The sequence below is a fragment of the Puma concolor genome, chromosome B3 (genome assembly GCF_028749965.1).
Source record: "Puma concolor isolate L17-30 chromosome B3, mPumCon1.1.hap2, whole genome shotgun sequence".
Classification (NCBI taxonomy): domain Eukaryota; kingdom Metazoa; phylum Chordata; class Mammalia; order Carnivora; family Felidae; genus Puma; species Puma concolor.
Window position 1 is genome coordinate 148,448,866 of NC_141672.1, and position 18,544 is coordinate 148,467,409.

An 18,544-nucleotide genomic window follows, 5' to 3' on the forward strand; every position below is an offset into this window, starting at 1 on the left:
ATCCAGCTGTCATCACTCGGGCCAAAGGACCTCCTCCTCATTTCTCATCCATCCAGCAAGCATCTGCCAAGCACCTCGTCACCTGCTGGGCACTGTGCTAGTCTCAGGAGACGCAGGGTCAGGGTCCTCGGGGGCTCACGTTGCGGGGACACGGCGAGCCATCAAGAAGGATGGGTGCCAGTGACACATCCGTCACACAGGATAAGGTGACCACAGTGTTGTATTTCAAGCACTCAGAGAGAAGATGTGCCTCGTTCTAGAGAGAAGCCTTTTCCAGTGATTCTCCAGCTGTGTTCTGGGGAGCCATTCGGGGTTCCCCAAGGGGGCTTCGGGAAGTCCCGCTGCGTGAACAGACTGCCACGTTCCTCCTCACTCTTCACTCCGTTTCGTGTACTTACCGTCATAGAAGATTCGATTAAAACCGGGGGGGACTGCTGATCTGATGTGATGCTGCTCTCTCGTTTCGTACGTATGAAAATAAACGCGCCGAAGAGTTACGTCCCCAGGCTCATACGACCCCTGAGCAGCACTCCTGAGGCGGGCCGCTAACCTCCACGGCACTCCGTCCTTCCTTTTCTTTTTCTTCCTTTCTTTTCTGATTTCAATGGACACAGACTGCAGGTAAGCCCCAAACACTAAGATCCAAACGTTCGTGGGCAAAGCTAATCAGGGAGGCTTTAAGGACATGTTTGCAGAGGAATCTGGACCCTTTTCCCAGCTGGTTTGAGGACGGGCGTCACCACCGGGCAGGAGCAGAGAGCAGGGCCGTCCCCTGCCTTCTCGTCCTCCGCGGGGACACATCCCTGCCCTGCAGGCACAGTCACAGCTGCAACACCAGTTTCCGCTTCACGTTTTGTCAGGATTCGAGCAAGGGTGCATGTCGGCCATCGTGGGTGAGAAAACCCCAGGCGGGTCCTGCGTGCCGTGGACGGAGGCGGGACAGACCTCCTGACCCCTGTGGAGCATGAATGTTCCAGAGGCAGCGTCGGAGAGTTGGTGAACACGGAGGCTTTCAGAAGCTGGAAAGCCTCATCAGCGTTGCCCGCAGCCCTCGACAGGGAAAGGAAAGGGCTCCTCTTTGTCTGTCTTCCAAGTACTAAGTGCGCTAGCTTCCTCACCAAACTCATCAGAAATGCAAATAAACTGTTTGATCTGCTCTCTCTCTCTGGCAACTGACAATTTATTTTCACACAGTCCCCGATATACACAAATCTCAGACACACGCACCGTAAGAATCAGACTTGATTTACCAGACACTGAAGGTTTTCCCTCCAGACGCCAGTAAGCTAAGAAAATCTCTAACTGTTCTCTTTCTGCAGATTCGCCTCTGGCTCCTGCTCCAGCCTCCCGTGCTGCCCGGGAAGACGGCCCATCCCCGGGGGTCGGGGGTCGTGCGACTCTCCCCACAGTGCCGGGAACCTGCCTCTCCCTCACTCTCTTCTCTTCACTGCTTGAAATACCGCAGCCAGGCTCTCGGGGAGCCGGCGGCCCGGGGCTCATTCCAGAAGACCTCTGTGGCCATAGCAGGGTGCTGCCCTCCACCTACAGGGCAGGCTCCACGGGTGTCGTGGTTCCTGAAAAGGGGAGGGAAGGACCTTTTACCGACCCTCTCCGTCCCAGGGAGGTGATGGCAGCGGCTGCTGGAGGAACCGGAGCCTCACTGGCCTCCTGAGCTGCCGCCAGGCTCCTGGCCTCTCTTCGCGTCAGGCGTCAAACCACAGCCGGCTGGCTCAGCCGTGAGCAAGAAGCCTGCCCCCTCCCAGGGACCCCACCCCACCCGCAAGCGAACCGGGGTCGCAGCTTCTTAGGATAGGCCTCTGTTGTTTACAGCGGAGACTCTGGGTTCCTCCCCTCCTCTCAGGTCTTCGCCCAACGTGTGCACAACAGTTGAACACAGGGACACTCTCCCCGCAAAGCAGTGCTGATGGGGCGCTGTGACAGGTAAGCGACTCAAATGCCACCGGCAGCTCCCGGCACCCCGGGGAGCACACAAGCGATGGCTCGGGCTGGACTGGACGTCGGGGAGCACGACTGCTCGCTCAGGCGGGGCCGGCGGGCGGAGCAGGTAGGGAAGCCAGGGTGCACGAATCAGACGGCAGACGAGCGCTCGCTCGGCCACCCGGGCCGGCTTCGGTGTTTCCCGGCAGGTGAAGGGGCACACCAGGTGCCCCGGGAACAACGAGGACCCCATTTCCACCGCAACGTGACTGGACATCTGGACTTAAGACGCGGACGCCCCGCCGGCCCACCTGGGGTTGGTCCCGGCTTTCCGGCTCACTTTGCGCCCCGGAGGGGTCAGGCTGTCTGCACACATAGCTCATAAAGTTAACCCTCAAAATACCGTTTCCTACAAGCGGATTTTCGGCCGTGAAAACTTGCCCCAAACTGCACGGTCGCTTCCCCTGTTCCCCTTCCCGGATCCCTGATGTCTCCGCCAGCTTTGGCCGAGCCCCGCACCCCCCGCCCCAACACCTCTGCCACCGAGCCCAGGGCGCAGCGCCCAGGCCCGCAGAGCTCAGAGCCCGGCGAGGGCAGGGGGCGCGCCCCGGGCCGGGCGGACACGCACACACGCGCACTCACGCGCACACACACGCGCGCGCGCGCACACACACACACACACACACACTCCCGTGCGCCCCCGCCCCGCGCGTCCCGGGCTCTCCGAAGTTACCTCCGAGGCCCCCGCGGGGCTCCCGCTTCCCTCCGGCGGCGCGGCGCTCGGCCTCCAACGCCGCTTCTGGGGAAGGCTCCGCGCCCCCCGGCCCCGCTCACGGGCAGCCCGGGGTGGGGGTTGGGGGGGGTCCGCGCTCAGCCGAGCGGCGCCCCCCGGGCTGCGGGCGGGGCCGGGGCGGGCGAGCGGCGGGCTGGGGCGCGCATGGCCCCGGGCGGCCCCGGCCCCGGTCTTTTGTCTCGGGCTGGGGGCGCAGAGCCGCGCGGGGCCGGGGAGCCGGCGGCGGAGAGGCCCGGCTGGCGGCTCGCGGTCGCCCGCCCCGGGGCGCGCAGCGGGCGGGGCGCAGGGGCGGTGACTGCGCGCACCCCGGGGACGGAGGGGCGGGCCCGGGGAGGGGCGCGGCCGGAGGCTGCGGCGGGCGGGAGCCGGCGTGGGGGCGCAGCCGGAGCTCGGTCCCGGGTCGCGGCCGCCGCGCCGGCGGAGAGCGAGCGGAGGCTGCGCGCTGAAGGCGGCCGGGCGGCGGGAGCAGGGAGCGGGGTTCGCGTCTCCCCGGCTCCCCTGAGCTGAAGGTGACCGCGCCCCCGGGGCCGAGCCGGCCTGAGCGGAGTCCTCGCCTCTCCGCCCGGTGCCCCCGGCGCGCCCCTCCCGGGCCTCCGACTCCGCAGTCTCTGGCGAGGCCGCGGCCAAGTGGTCCCTCCGCTCGTTGATTTTCCCTCTTGGCCGGTCTCGGCTTAATTGGTACCCAGATTGGCGACTGGAGGTCATGTGACCACCCCGAACACACACACACACACACACACACACACACACACACACACACACACTCGCCCGGCGAACCAGGCGTGGGTTTGCAAAAGTCAGACTGGGCGCAAGGATGGCCGCCGGCAGCCTTTGGCGAGTCGCCCCGTGCGTCGCAGTGGGGCTGAGACGCAGCTGCTGCCTCGGGTGCCACCGTCTCTACAGACCTGTCCCTGCGGCTGGCCAAGCTCGCCTTGAAAGCCTTCGGGTCCCCTCGGCAAGAGAAGCACCAGAAAAAGTCGTTTCAGGCCCATGCGATCCCGTTTCAAAAGGAATGTAAAACCCCCATGGAGTGTCGGTCCCTGCGCGGGGACAGGGCCCTCTCCGTGGGCCGCAGGCGGTGGCTCTTTCCGGAGCACAGCCAGGATGCCAGCGCGGCCTTTGCTACCTGTGGTCTGAGCCCGGGGAGGGGGACGGGGAGGGGGGGCACGCATATCCCACGGCCTCCCCTCCGTGCGCGCTGCCTGCCTGTGGCTCCCGCAAGGCTCTAAGAGTGAACCTGCTAATAACGAACGGACACTTCAAATAAGGTCTGATCAGGGTGAGCCGGGTGGGCGGCTTGAGCTTCCCCAAGCTCCTCGCTGCGGGAGTTTTTAAATCATCTGCCTTTGGTGTCTTTTCTCCGGGAGGCACAAGCCCCTTCTGTGGAGGAGACAAGGGGACTCCAAGGCGGAAGATGCGAGTCAAGTTTGTGCGGTGCCTTCCACCTGCTCAGGGACTCACACACAGCTGGTGCCAGCACTGCCTCGGGTCTCTGGTCCGAACACGGTCTGTGACAAAGAGAGGCGTAATCCCAGAGAATACCACATCAGGGAAGGAGTCTGGTGATACCTAGAGATCTGGAGACTCTCTGGCCCCTCGAGTTCAGGTGATTTCAGACCCAAGCAAAATACAGATCTATTTCTCCAAAAAAAAAATGAGGACGGGGCGCCGTGTGCAACAATTGGGACAGGGGCTGTGCCAGCCCCCCCCCCCACCCCGTTCCCTTCTCCAGGTCGTCCTTTCTCGTTCTTCCTAGGGTTTCTCTGGGAAGGGCCACCACAGAGGTTCTGGGAGGAAAAATGAGCCTAAATCTGCTTTTTTTCTCCACCAGTTCAGCCGAGGCAGGCTAGACGTTTATTTAATTTCTTTCTTCTCCAAAACCGTTTTGGAAACCAACGTCTTAAATTTAAAAAGGCGTAAAACGAACATGCAGATTATAGCTCTCTGACCCTAAAAACCCCTGGATCCCAGCCAGGTGTTTGCTAGGGGATGTTCACAGTCACAAAGAACTCAGCCGGTGGTGCTCTCCCCTCCCCCGCTCTTGATTTCCCTAAGAGGGTCCCAGACTCCCCCCACCCCCGCAGGCCTTCACAAGCACTCCCCCCACTTCCTGTTTGGCTACTAAGCCCTCCTCAGGAGAGACACAGGTGCACAGGTGCACAGGTTAGACCTCAGCCAGGAGCTGTCCCCCACCACACTCTGGGAAGAGAGACCCCCTTTACTTTTCTGGGCGCACAGCGGGTAGCCCTGTGCCCACCGCATCCCACCCACCTGGGGGAGTCCTCACGGGCAGACTCACTCCTCCGACCACCCCCAGGGCCAGAATGCTACCAGACCACCCCCACCATTCGTCCATGGACCCAAAGCATAAAGGCTGGGGAGAAATGATCGGAATGCAGGCGTTAGTCGCCCGGGATAAGCGAGGCTTTTCATTTCTTTTCTTTATTTTTTGGTGTGGGGAACAGAAGGAGACAAGGGGATGAGACGGGGGGCGGGGCAGGGCACCACGAAGACAGCAATGGCATCAGCACCCAGAAACCATCCGGCTTTCAGCCGCCACCCCCATTCCTGTGTGTCCCTCCCCGATCCCCATGTGTCACCGACAACACCGCGCAGACCCAGTGAGGCCCCAGGATGAATGAGCGGGCAGCGCCGAATTTGGGATCTGGAGACGGGAGTGTGGACATCTGCTCCGTGATACAAGCCAGCCGTGTGGACACAGACAAAACCTAGCTCGCCTGCAGCCCTCCGACACGCGGAATGTTGCTTTTGCTTAAGTTTAATGTCTGGGCTGAAGAACACGGAACAGAATTCGAGCTTGATTATGAAACCCCGATAAACCTGTGGGGATCCACGTGACCCAGTCTCAGCGCAGTGTCCCACTCAGTGAAATAGAGTCCAGCAGCCAAAAGAAATCTATCCTTAATCCAATAGCTTATCTGAATTTCTCAAGGACAGCGTCTTCCTCTCTTCATTACTCACCTCAGTTATTTCAGAGCTTCTCTCTCTCCAGGACCCTCCATATCTCTCCCAGGCCCCCATATCTCTCCAGGACACCCATATCTCTCCCACACCCTCCATATCTCTCCAGGACCCCCATATCTCTCCAGGACACCCATATCTCTCCCAGACCTTCCATATCTCTCAGACCCCATATCTCTCCTGGACCCTCCATATCTCTCCCAGATCCCCACATCCCTCCCAGACCCCCACATCCCTCCTGGACCCCCATATCTCCCGTAGGAAACATTGTTTCTGTTTCTGTTTCTGCCCCTTCCCCCACTGCTTTATAAGATCTCCATATTCGCCGTCCTCCCTCTAGAGGGTAAGGGCGAACCGGTCAGAATCAGGCTTCCCTTTTGTGACAGAGGTAGGGAGAAGCCTGTGAACACGCACGCAAGAGCACCTTAGGGTCCATCATAACTAGGTCTCTTCTGGGCACGTTTTAAAAGGCCCTCCTGAGTATTAGGAAAGGTGCTGGGTGTGGCAGCAGCAGACAAGCCTCTTGTCTCCAGCTCCCACCACCCCCCCCCCCAACCACGGTCCTGGTTCACTTGACACGGCTTGGACCCTCTGCTGAGCTCAGTCTCACCTCCTAGAATTGGGTAGGATCCTTTGGGGGGTCATTGTGAAGCCTGAGTAGATGCAAAGTGTAAGTCTCATAATTAGCAGGTGTTTGTGGCTTTTAAGGTGACACAAGAGAGAAGGAAAGAAGAAAGAAAGAAGTGAGGAAGGAAGGGGAGGGGAAGGAAAGAAGGAGAGAGGGAGGAGGAGGAAGGAGGGAAAGGGGAAAGGATGGGAAGGGAGGAGGGGAAGGGGAGGGATGAGGGGGAGGGGGGAGGGAGGGGGGCAGACGGCCATCTTGGGCATCTAGGCAAACGCCTGAGTGCACCGATGAGCGGGGAATTGAGGCCCACGAAAGCTGTCCCCCACCCCACCCCACCCCCGGGCTGCAAGTCCCAGCTGCAGTCTCCTTCTTGGAGGAAGTGTGGCTCTGCTGGCTTGACAAAACGTCGGCCAGGAGCCAACAAGGCCATGCCTCTGGCCCGGTGCTGTCTCTGACCCTGAGCCATCCAGGAACCCCGTATCTTGGTCCCAAGTACCCCAGGCTTGTCATCTGCCAGCACAGCACTTATGGCCCGGCCCTGACCCTGGGGCTCCCTGGATCCCATCCTCCTAAACTCGCCTGTCCTGGGTCACATCTGAGGACTCCCAGAGACGCACATGGCACAGAAATGAATGTCCGGGGTCATTTCAGATCCTGGTTTCCGAGCTGTAGGAGGAGAGTGGCCTCTCCCGTCTACGGCCCAAGGAAAGCCTTTGCGACACACTGTCCCTTCCCAGGCCGATCTCACCAGGGGCAGGGCTTTGGGGCACAGAAACAGGCTTCTGAGACAACGTGGGGTTGGTGGGGTGCAGAGTCACCGTGCGTCCCTAACCACGTGGCTGTGGGCTGCGCGGGGGGAGGCTGTCGCAGCAGATTCCGACCACGAAAACAAGGCCCGGGAGGAGCTGTAAAACGGATCTGAAACCAGACCTGAGCTCTTGTGAATCCTGGCTCCGTGTCCACAGGGGGCCACTGCCAAACCTCCGGGAATGCTGTGTGTCGGGGGAGGGGGTGCTCAGAGCCCCGCCCTGCTGCCTGGGAGCCTCCCCGGATGAGGCTGGAGACCAGGGGCCTCTTCAGACCGAGGTGAGCCCGGCAGCCCCGTGGTCGTCTCCAGAACGCTGCTGAGCTCACCTCGGTCCCAGGCTGGACGCGTCCCGGTTGTATTTGGACCTCGGATGCCACGCCTCTGCTTTGCACGTGGCCCCTTCCAGGCACAGGCTCCCGCTGGGGTGTCTGGCAGGTGCGGAGGACATTGGTCATTCTGTGGCTGCCCAGATTCTAAATTCTCTTCTTAGTTTGGAGAAAGTTGCCATTTTGAACCCTCAATGTCCCCTCTCCCCCCAACCCCCGGCGGACGGGGAGCGGGTATTGGCCAACCCAGGGCTCCTGCCTGACGCCATGAGTCTGAAGCCAAAGAATCTGGGGGCGGTTCGGAGACCGTCCCACCCCTGGCTGGCAGTGGCATCCGGGGCGCCACGTGGGAGCGGGGTGACTTTGTGATTGCTTACGTGGGAAGGCGCGGCGAGAGTCCCCAGCGGGAGTCACTAGACCTTTCTGGGTCTCTCCACGGCACCCGGGTGATTCGGGAAGCCCGACCCCTGAAAGTGCCCGGGACATAGCAGGGGCTCGGTGTTGGTCACACAGTCAGGCGTCCTTGCAAACGCTGCGGAACGTGAGTCTCATCCATCTCCGGGATTTCACCCGGGCGGCCCCCAGCCCGACTTGACGCTAACCCCACAACACGCACCTGGTGCCGGGCAGCGTGGATTTGGTTTGCGTGATCTGCTCTCTTGCCGAGGCTGGACAGACAGGGGGACGGAGCCACGGCCCGGGCACTGACATGACCTCGCCGAGGCCCCCCAGAGAGCGGGCCTTCCCTCAGGCTGATGGAACACGGTCTCGGCTAGACTGAGCTTCCGACAGAACGTGGTTCTGGGTCCAGTGTGCCTGAGGACACCGCCCGCCAGGACAGAACTCGATGGAACAGAGCGTTTGCCAGAAGTCCATTTATGCCGCCCCGAGGTGGCCGTGCTGCGTGGGCTGTTTCGTGATCGCAGCAGGGCCGGCCTCTCGTTCCGAGATCCCAGCGTTTCCCTGGCAGTACCCGGATCCCTGAGATCGACAAAAATATTTTTAGGGGTTGGCAAACGGGCACGCCTGCAGGTTTCCCCTGAAATAGCCCTCTCCTGTATCCCGTCAGGGATGCCGGGTTACCGGATAACCTGACTCATCCAGAATCGCCTACCAGCTAAACAGAAGACACAGCCTCGTTAGTACCGGATCGCAGGGAGGAACGCATCTGTTTATTCCGTGAAAACGCCAAGGGCCACAATGTGCCAGGCCCTCTGTCGGCTACGCCGGAAAGCTGAGACATCGCCAAGTACCCATGAAGAAGCTACCGCACGCCGGGCACGTGCTCTGAGACTGACCTGACTTCAGCCTCACAAAAAGCCTCTAAGGCAGGGAATGCCGCGATTCCCATCTTACAGATGGGAAATCAGAGAGCAGAAAGGTTTCGTTACTTCTCCAGGATCACGTAGCTATAGGAGCCCGAGCAGGGAGCTGGCCCGGGCCGTCTTCTCCAGAACACGGTCCCCTGGTGCGTGTCTTTACGCTACAGAGATGAGTGGCCCTGGGCTCCGAGAGCCTCGGGGCCCATGGGAGGGACGGGTGCCCAGAACATCCTTACAGCTCACAGGGTGGTCAGTGAGTACAGAGTGGCACGGGGATACTCAGGAGGAGGCTAGGCCATCTGAGGGTCACAGCACTGTCACCTTGCTTGTTGTCCAAGGAATTGCTTATTTTCTTTTTTGGAGTGCGTAACGCACACAACGGCACAAAATCTTACAGTGTCCAAAAGGTACCAACGAGTCACCCTGTCTAGAGACACCTGCCTGACCAGTGTCTTCCTCCAGAGACAGACCATACAAGGAAAAGTGGATCGGTGTTTCTTATCGCTAAACAGCGACATTCTGCACACATTATCTCGCACACTAATTGTTTTCACCTCCAAGATATTTTGGAGATCACTCCATGTGGGTACTGGTAAGGCTCCTTAGTCCCTCAAGCTGAACTTTCACCTCAAGATACATGTAGATGTGCATGGTAGCTGGCTTGACCTTTGCATGGTTGCATCGTGTTCTGTTGTAGAAATTACCTTAATGTGTTTAATGAGGTTCTACTACAGACCCTGAAGAACAAACACCTGCAGGAAAGATCCTTAAAAGTAGAGCCAATGAGTCAAAACGGGACTGTAAACTTCCTGATATTAAAAATTTACCCTCCGGGGCGCCTGGGCGGCTCAGTCGGTTAAGCCTCCAACTCTTGGTTTCGGCTCGGGTCATGATCTTACGGTTTCGTGAGTTCGAACCCCACATCGGGCTCTGTGATAATAGTGCGGAGCCTGCTTGGGATTCTCTCTCTCTCTCTCTCTCTCTGTGTCTCTCTCCTTCCCTCTCTCTCTGCCCCTCCCCTACGCACGCCACCTCTGTATCTCTCAAAATAAATAAATACACTTAAAAAAAAATTCACCCTGCACCGAGGTTATACCAGTACATACTCCCAACAGATCAGAAAAAGTTATCTGCATGATTTCGATTTTTTGGACAATGTGACATTTTCTTCATGGCCCCACTGAAAGTCAGATTCCTTTCTCGAATTTCTGTTTGCCGGACAGAGTTCAATATGTCAGCGCGCTTACCGTCTAAATGCGTTTGGATCTCCTGTGCCTGCTCCCCTCTCTGACAGCGACCCAAGGGAGCTTTCCTGGTGGCGACACGCCTTTCTCTGTCCACGCCCCCTTCCGGCCCTACAGCGCCGCTCTGTGAAGGTTGACCCCGGGTTACTTGGGGCAGAGACATCCAAACGTCACCTGCCCGCTTCGGGATCAAGGCTGCAGCCTGGTTTTCTCCTCCTTCCGTCTTCCCCGCTCGCCTTTCTCGAATCTCTGAGTTTCTAAGTCACCTGCTTTCAGGATTTTGTGTCCAAGCCGACGCGCACGCGTGAGAACCGCGCGCACAGATCAAAAGGACACCTGTCGTAGTTTTAATTCTGTGGTCATTTCGAGTCAGGCTTCCTATTACACTTCCGTTCACTACATGCCTGCGGCTTCTTTGCATCGGGGGGGGGGGGGGCAGATTTTGATGATTTTCAAAGATGGCGGTGTCTGCGGCCCACCTTTGTGGCCGTAACGGACCCGACCACCCACTTCTTTGGACAGTGCTCCGCCACTCCCGTCACCACGTCGCTACCACGCCACTTCCTTAGGGTCTCCCCTCTGCACGCTCTTCCTCTGCCAAACACTGGCTTTTTATACACGTACCTTTATGTCTTTAAATACATTTCCCTGCCATCCAGAAGCACGACGTTCCCGTGACACCTTCCAAACCCAGAATGGTGTAAAACAAAAATGCAACTGCTGTTAACTTAGGTGGGGAATGGGTGTCCCCAGACGAAAAGAATAAGCTCTCCTCCCTGTTCCCATACCTTGCGACACACCTCGCTGATAGACGCAGCGCACGAGCGGAGACAAGCACACATGCTCCCAGAGGGTCCAGGGCTCTAGAGGCTGGATGCCAGGTGCTGAGTGTGGTTCTAGGGAAGGGACTCGGGGACTGCTCGCAGCTAGGGGGCACTCGCGGCTGGGGGGACACTAGCGTCTGGGGGGCATTCATGGCTGGGGGACACTCACGGCTGGGGGGGGCACTTGCACCTAGGGGGGCACTCACGGCAGGGGGGGCACTCAGGCTGGGGGGCACTCACACCCGGGGGGGCACTTGCACCCAGGGGGGCAGTCACAGCTGGGGGGCACTCACAGCTGGAGGACACTCACGGCTGGGGGCACTCACGGCTGGGGAGCACTCACGGCTGGAGGGGCACTCACACCTGGGGGACACTCACGGCTGGGGGCACTCACAGCTGGGGAGCACTCACGGCTGGAGGGGCACTCACACCTGGGGGACACTCACGGCTGGGGGGCACTTGCACCCAGGGGGGCAGTCACAGCTGGGGGGGCACTCACACCTGGGGGACACTAACGGCTGGGGGGCACTCACACCTGGAGGACACTCACGGCTGGGGGGCACTCACGGCTGGGGGGGCACTCAGGCTGGGGGCACTCACACCTGGGGGACACTCACGACTGGGAGGGCACTCACACCTGGGGGACACTCACACCTGGGGGACACTCACAGCTGGGGGGGCACTCACACCTGGGTGACACTCACGGCTGGGGGGCACTCACACCTGGGGGGGCACTCACACCTGGGGGACACTCACAGCTGGGGGGCACTCACGCCTGGGGGACACTCACGGCTGGGAGGGCACTCACACCTGGGGGACACTCACAACTGGGGGGGCACTCACACCTGGGGGACAGTCATGGCTGAGGGGGCACTCAGGCTGGGGGCACTCACACCTGGGGGACACACACACCTGGGGGGCACTCACACCTGGGGGACACTCACACCTGGGGGGGCACTCACACCGGGGGGACACTCATGGCTGGGAGGGCACTCACACCTGGGGGGGCACTCACACCTGGGGGACACGGCTGGGTGGGCACTCAGGCTGGGGGACACTCACACCTGGGGGACACTCACGGCTGGGGGACACTCACAGTTGGCGGGGCACTCACACCTGGGGGACACTCACGGCTGGGGGGCACTCACACCTGGGGGGGCACTCAGACCTGGGGGACACTCACAGCTGGGGGGCACTCACACCTGGGGGACATTCATGGCTGGGGGGGCACTCAGGCTGGGGGGCACTCACACCTGGGGGACACTCACGGCTGGGGGGCACTCACACCTGGGGGACACTCACACCTGGGGGACACTCATGGCTAGGGGGGCACTCACACCTGGGGGACACTCACAGCTGGGGGGGGCACTCACACCTGGGGGGGCACTCACACCTGGGGGACACTCACGGCTGGGGGGCACTCACGGCTGGGGGGGCACTCACAGCTGGGGGGGCACTCACACCTGGGGGACACTCACACCTGGGGGACACTCACACCTGGGGGGGCACTCACACCTGGGGGACACTCACGGCTGGGGGGCACTCACACCTGGGGGACACTCACGGCTGGGGGGGCACTCAGGCTGGGGGACACTCACACCTGGGGGACACTCACAGCTGGGGGGGCACTCACACCTGGGGAACACTCATGGCTGGGGGGGCACTCAGGCTGGGGGGCACTCACAGCTGGGGGGGGGACACTGCCTCTCTAACAGCTCACTGCAAAACCAACACTGAGCACTACTTTCTTTTGCTGTGTTTCGCTTTTGTCTTTCTTCATAAAGGCCAAAGTCCTCTTTGGGGTTTCCTGGTGGCAAAAACAGACACCAAGGCCGAGTCTTTCACAAAAACAAAGTGGCGTGACGCCAACTTCTGCAAGATGGGGGATCCACGCGCATCTCCATTCCTTGATCATCAGCTTTAAGTCACGTCAACCCCCTGCATCCCTCGTCCCAGTCACAGGTTTCATTGGAAACACAACGTGCGTGTGGCGTGTGCACTCTCGTCCGCGCGTGGAGCGTCACCAGGGGGCCTGGCAATAAACGGACCTACCTCGCCGGTCTTGTTGTGGACGGTGACTGCGTTCGTCTCTTGCGTAGCTACATGTCATCTTCGAGCCGTCTCTCTATGTTTATATGGCGGAATGTTACTCGGCCGTCAGTCCTGCCACCCGCAACGACGTGGATGGCACCAGAAGGTACGACGCTAAGTGAAAGAAGTCAGTCAGGGAAAGACAAACGCATAGGATTTCGCTCATATGTGGAACTTAAGAAACAAAACAGATGAACAGAGGGGAAGCGAAGGAAAAATAAAATAAGATAAAACCAGAGGGAGGCAAACCGTAAGAGACTCTAACGATGCAGAACAACCAAGGCTTGACGGCTTGACACGGGGGGGGGGGGGGGGGAGGGGCTGGACGGGGGAGGGGCGCCAGGAGGGCACCTGTGGGACGAGCGTGAGCGCTCGGGGTTGTATGTAGGTGACGAACCACTGGCTTCTACTCCCGAAACCAGTATTACACTACATGTTAACGAACTAGAATTTAAAGTTTTAAAAACGTAGGAAAAAAAAGAACGCTGTGTGGAAACCACACACCCTGTGTTCTTAAATATTAAATATATTTCTCTTGCTTTTACACTCGGCAACAGCTTAAAGCCTCTTCCATGAAATCCTCAGACATCTTCTCTCTTGGAGCACCTTACTGGCACTGCTCTGCTGCCTTTTGGATTGGGTCATTTTCTTGAAGAAGCTTGAGACCAGCTGGTATTTCCTCTTTTCATGAGTGATTAGTCTTTTCACCTGGCTGCTCAAAGGATTCTTCCTTCCTTATTCCTTTCCTCCTTCCCTCCTTCCTTTCCTCCTGCCTTCCTTCCCCCCTCCTCCCCTCCCTTCCCCCTCCTCCCCTCACTTCCCCTTCCTTTCCTCCCTTCCTCCCTCCCTGCTTCCTTCTCTCCTCCCCCCTCCTTCCTCCCCTGCCTTCCCCTCCCTTCCTCCCTTCCTTCCTTCCTCCCTTCTCTCCTCCCTTCCCCCCTCCTCCCCTCCCTTCCCTTTCCCTTCCTCCCTTCCCCCTCCCTCCCTCCCTTCCCCTTCCTTCCTTCCTCCCTTCTCTCATCCCCCCTCCCTTCTCCCCTCCCTTCCTCCCTTTCTCCCTCCCTCCTTCCTTCCTTCCTCCCTTCTCTCCTCACCCCTCCCCCTCCCTTCCCTCCCTTCTCCTCCCCCCTCCCTTCCTCCTTCCCTCCTTTCTTCCCTCCTTCCTTCCCTCACTCCCCCCTCACTTTTAGCAGACACTATTTGTTGCTGATAATGTATCAATGGTTCCCGGAACCCAGTGTATACCTTTGGTCTGTAAGTTCAAACCTTCTTTCATTTCTGGAGAGTTTTCATAAATTAGATCTGGAAATGTCTCCTGGCTCGCCCCCCTCCCGGTTTCCCTCCCTCCCTCCCTCAGGCCTGCCTTGCCAGCCCCCTCCGTGTGCATCGTGTGCATCGGCCTCTTTACTTCCCTTCCCCTCCCTGGTCTGGGCCAGGGAGTGCTCTCCCCTCCTCATGTCCCCTCTGTGTCCCCTCCATGTCCCCCCCGCGTCTCCCCCCATCCCTTCATGTCCCCCCACGTCCCCTTGCTCCGTCCCACATCCACTCGGAGCCTCAGCTGCACACAGGCGGTCCCTCTGTCCCGTGGCTGAAGCCACCACTCACACTCAGTGGTGTGTTCCCAGTGGACAGTCCTGGCCTGCGGTTCACGGCCTCCACGCAGGACCCCTTTCTCATCCCAGGCCAGTCCCTGCGGGTCTCTGGCTCCTAGTGAAATCCAGTGTCTGCATATTTGACGACTGTCCTGGGCAGGGGACAGAAATCTCCAAGGATGCTCCCCCTCCCCGCCCCCGCTCTTCCTGTCCCTGTCAAACGGGGTTCAGGGACATTCTCCCCGACCCCCTGCTCCAACACAAGGATTTTTTTCCTCCTTGGGGGCCTCCTCTGCCCCCTGCTCCAGGGCCTCGCACCGCCTTGGGGAGCCCTCTCCCCTCCGTTTCCTCCTGGCTTCCTCAGGGACGGGCTCTGTTGCGGATGTCTGCTGGGGGTCCAGCCTAAGAGTAGTCACCCTCCCCACCCCTGCAGCTCAAGGTCCAGCTGACTGCCCTCCCCACGGGGCCACCCTGGGGTCAAGGCCGCAGGGACTGGCAGGTGCGGGTGGCCCGGTCTGGGACCTGGGGTGAGCAGGCCTGCATTTGGGGCTGTCTGGGTGCTCGCCCCAGGTCCCCAGGCCGCAGCCGCCCCAGCTGGTGCTGACCCACAGCGGACCCACCCACCACGGCGCAGACACGGAAACTGGAAGACGCATTTATAAATTCAACAAAAGCAGCTTCCTGTCTGTTGAATTTAATGATAAACAATTTGGCTTATATTTTTGTGCATCTTCTTTCATCCCCCCCCCCCCCAATAATTTGATTTTACTGCATAAAAGTATGGGTTTGGGCAAAGTGGGCTCAACAACAAAACCCAGCAAACAGTAACTGGTGTCTCACGCTGCAGAGTCTGAGTATGGCCCAGCCCTCCCCAGGGATGCTCCGCGAGGCCAGCGGCGGAGGGGTGGGGCCCCCGGCTGAGGGTGTACCACTGGGGAGTGAACAAGGCTGAGAGCCATGTGCGAACGGTGGGCCCATATCAGCAAGAGGGCCTGTGCTAGTCCGACAAAACCGGGGGCCACGGACAGATTCCACCAGCAGGGTTTGGCGCCGGGGCCAGAGCGGTAGCGGCCAGCGTGGTCAGGGGCAGCCGACAGCGAGACGGTGGGGTCCAGCGGTGGCTTCTGCCCGCCCGCCGTTACTGTCTGTGTGCAGCAACCACCTCCGGTTAAAGGGCGGTGAAGGGGCCAGCACAGCAATAGCCAGCCTCTGCCTGCATCAGGGGCGGTTACGGGCGTGGATGAGAAAATGAGATATGAAAACCCTCCGGGAGAATCCAAAGGCAGCATTATCATCAGTGTTTGATTAGGTGTGGTGGATGCATTATTCCACGTCGCAAGTCTCCGGTGAACCCAGGTGCTTAAGGGACAGCCAGTTCCCAAGCCCTCGCCAGCGAACGCCTGTTTCGACAGTTCGCTCCTGGCGCGGAGATGCCCGCAGAAGGCTCACCACAGGCTCCAGCCAGCTCGTCCTCAGATGTGAGCCGGGCTCCAAACTCCCGGGATGCTGGTAGGAGCGGTTGTCACAGGAGGCCCACGGCCTGGCCCTTTGTTTTCTTTTGCATTTATTTAGTCACTTATATTTTCATTATCTGAAAGAATGAGGGTAAAAGAAACACACGAATGAAGCAGGCTTGCCTCCGAGCTCTGTATTTGTTAACAAGCTTCTTCTAAACAACAGGGTTCGAGTCGCAGAGGCTTTGCAGAGACGGCACAAGAGATGCCCACGTACCCTAGACTGGATTCCACCTGCTGCTACCATCTGACGTTAACACGGTTCACCCGTCACGAGCGACGACCTTGCGTTGATGCGTCTGTACGAACTCCGGTCGCCCCACATCTTCCGGGCCTCCGTCGTCTGCACCCACTGCCTTGATCTGTCCCAGGACCCCCTGTGGACACTGCGTCGCATTTCCCCGTCGTGTCTCCTGGCTTCTCAGACCGCCCCCTCGTTTGGGATGCCCTTGGCAGTTTGAGGCGGGTCAGTATTTTGCAGACTGTCCCTCACTTGGGTTTTCCTCATAGTTAGACGGGTTCTGGGTTTGGGGGGAGGAACCATGGAGGTGAAGTGCCCTCGGCACACATCAGACCGCAGGGACCTACCGCCCGTCCGGCGCATCACCGTTGCTGCTACTTTGGTCACGTTGGTCACGCTTCTCCACCGCAAAGTCGCCCTGTTTTTCCCCATTTCTGAACTATATTCCTTGGGAGGAAGTCGCCACGTGCATCCCACACCGAATTCTTCCAGATAACAGACGAACGCATTGCCTTTTCTCCCTCGCTTCTTTACCTCCTCGGCGCACTTTGAAATCGCTGCGGACCCCCAAGTATTTATTCCAGCGTCGGGGGGGAACGGTCCCACACGTCCCGGCTCGGCTGCTCCAGCTGTGGCCACCGGCAGCTCCATCCGGGGCCCCTGGACTTCCGGCCCACGGATCCGGGGGAGAGGTTGTCTAGGGCCACCGAGGGGTCATCTGTGACAGCAGCGTCACGTGGTCACCGTTACAGTTCCGCGCGGAAACTCCAGCTGTGCCTCACTGCTTCCACCTTCGGCCCCACGTCCCTGCCAACCACGCACGTGACCGCGTGCGTACGTATGCACACGTCTTACTACCGAAACGCTACACTCGTATGCGGACATACGCCTATATACCTGTAGGGACACGCACATAGATTAGCAACAAAATTGCTTTATTGTCAAACAGGTGCTTGCATAGTAATAAAGCTTAAACGTACACGGGTATTACACTTTACCAAATGCCTTAAGAGCTCCTGTGGGCTCGTCTACTACTTGAAACATCTGACTTGCGCTCACGTCTAGTAGCGTCCTTCACCAAGACGGGATTTCGGTAACACCTGACACGGCTCCGGCCGCCCCTTTCAGCTGACTAGCAACAGAACCAGACTGATGAATATCTTTCATGAAAAATAAATAAGACCTATTTTAGTTGGGATTCGGACGATCTCCCTGCTTAAACCTGTTGAGCAAAACGTTTACCGTGTTTTCACCAGGGCGACTTTCCAGCGACGAGGCGAACTCGCGGACTCACACAGATAAAAGCCGCCCACTCCATGGGGTCCTCCCAGACCCCACTCCGGCGCCTCCACCTGGCAGGACCCCCAGCCCACCCCGGTGGGCATCCCCCAGCCCCCACCCCGACGCGCCCCCCCCAGTCCCCACCCCGGTGGGCCTTCCCAGCCCCGTCTTCAGAGACCCTCTGTGTGCACTTCCCGCTACCTCCACGTATCAGAACCACGGGGTTGTTTGGGAACATTCCTCATGGATCCCATCTCTTCCCTCCTCCAGTCACTACAGGTGCCAATGAGCGGTCCGTGCCCACAGGACACACAGGGACGGGTGTAGGTCGCCCCCTGCAGAGCAACTGGAACATCCTGTCGTAGCTCCGTTCTGTGCATATGTGTTCAAAACATTTTGTTTTAAATCTTCGTTACCTAGGCTTTTAACATCAAATGTATGGTTGTTTCCTTTTCCGTTATACCGTCCTTGAGATTTCCAATTTAATTAAAACTATCTTTTAAAAGCTATCTTATGAAATTTTTTTTAATTTTTTTTTATTTTTGAGAGAGAGAGAGAGACAGACAGAGCACAAGTGGGGGAGTGGCAGAGAGAGAGGGAGAGACAGAATCCAAAGCGGGCTCCAGGCTCTGAGCTGTCAGCACAGAGCCCGACGCGGGGCTCGAACTCACGAACTTCGAGATCATAACCTAAGCTGAAGTCGGACTTAACGGACTGAGCTGCCCAGGCGCCCCTTGTAAAAATTATTCTTAATCGCACAATTAATATGTGAAATTCACGCTTGATTCTTTTTTGTTTCCTCCTAGTATCTTTCTGTTTCCTTCTGGAATGTATCCTGTAGCTCTCCCTTCCAGAGAGTCTGTGGAGGTAAACTGATCGGAGTCCTTATAGAAATGCCTGCATGTCACCCCCCAGTCGGATGATGACGTACCGATAGGACATTCCAGCAGCAAACACACCCCC

The 18,544-nt window shown here is 59.0% G+C and overlaps 1 protein-coding gene across 2 annotated transcripts in view; it reads right to left on the reverse strand.

Moving 5' to 3' along the window:
* MINAR1 (membrane integral NOTCH2 associated receptor 1) overlaps nt 1-18,544 on the reverse strand; it is a 106,559-nt gene that overhangs the window by 27,534 nt on the left and 60,481 nt on the right. The window contains exon 1 of one of the 2 annotated variants that reach the window (XM_086711761.1): nt 2,672-2,784. The exons of the other annotated variant lie outside the window; for it this stretch is intronic. The gene's annotated coding sequence lies outside the window, so the exon portion shown is untranslated. Of the gene's footprint in view, nt 1-2,671; nt 2,785-18,544 lie in introns of those variants that run through there. 2 annotated transcript variants of the gene reach the window in all.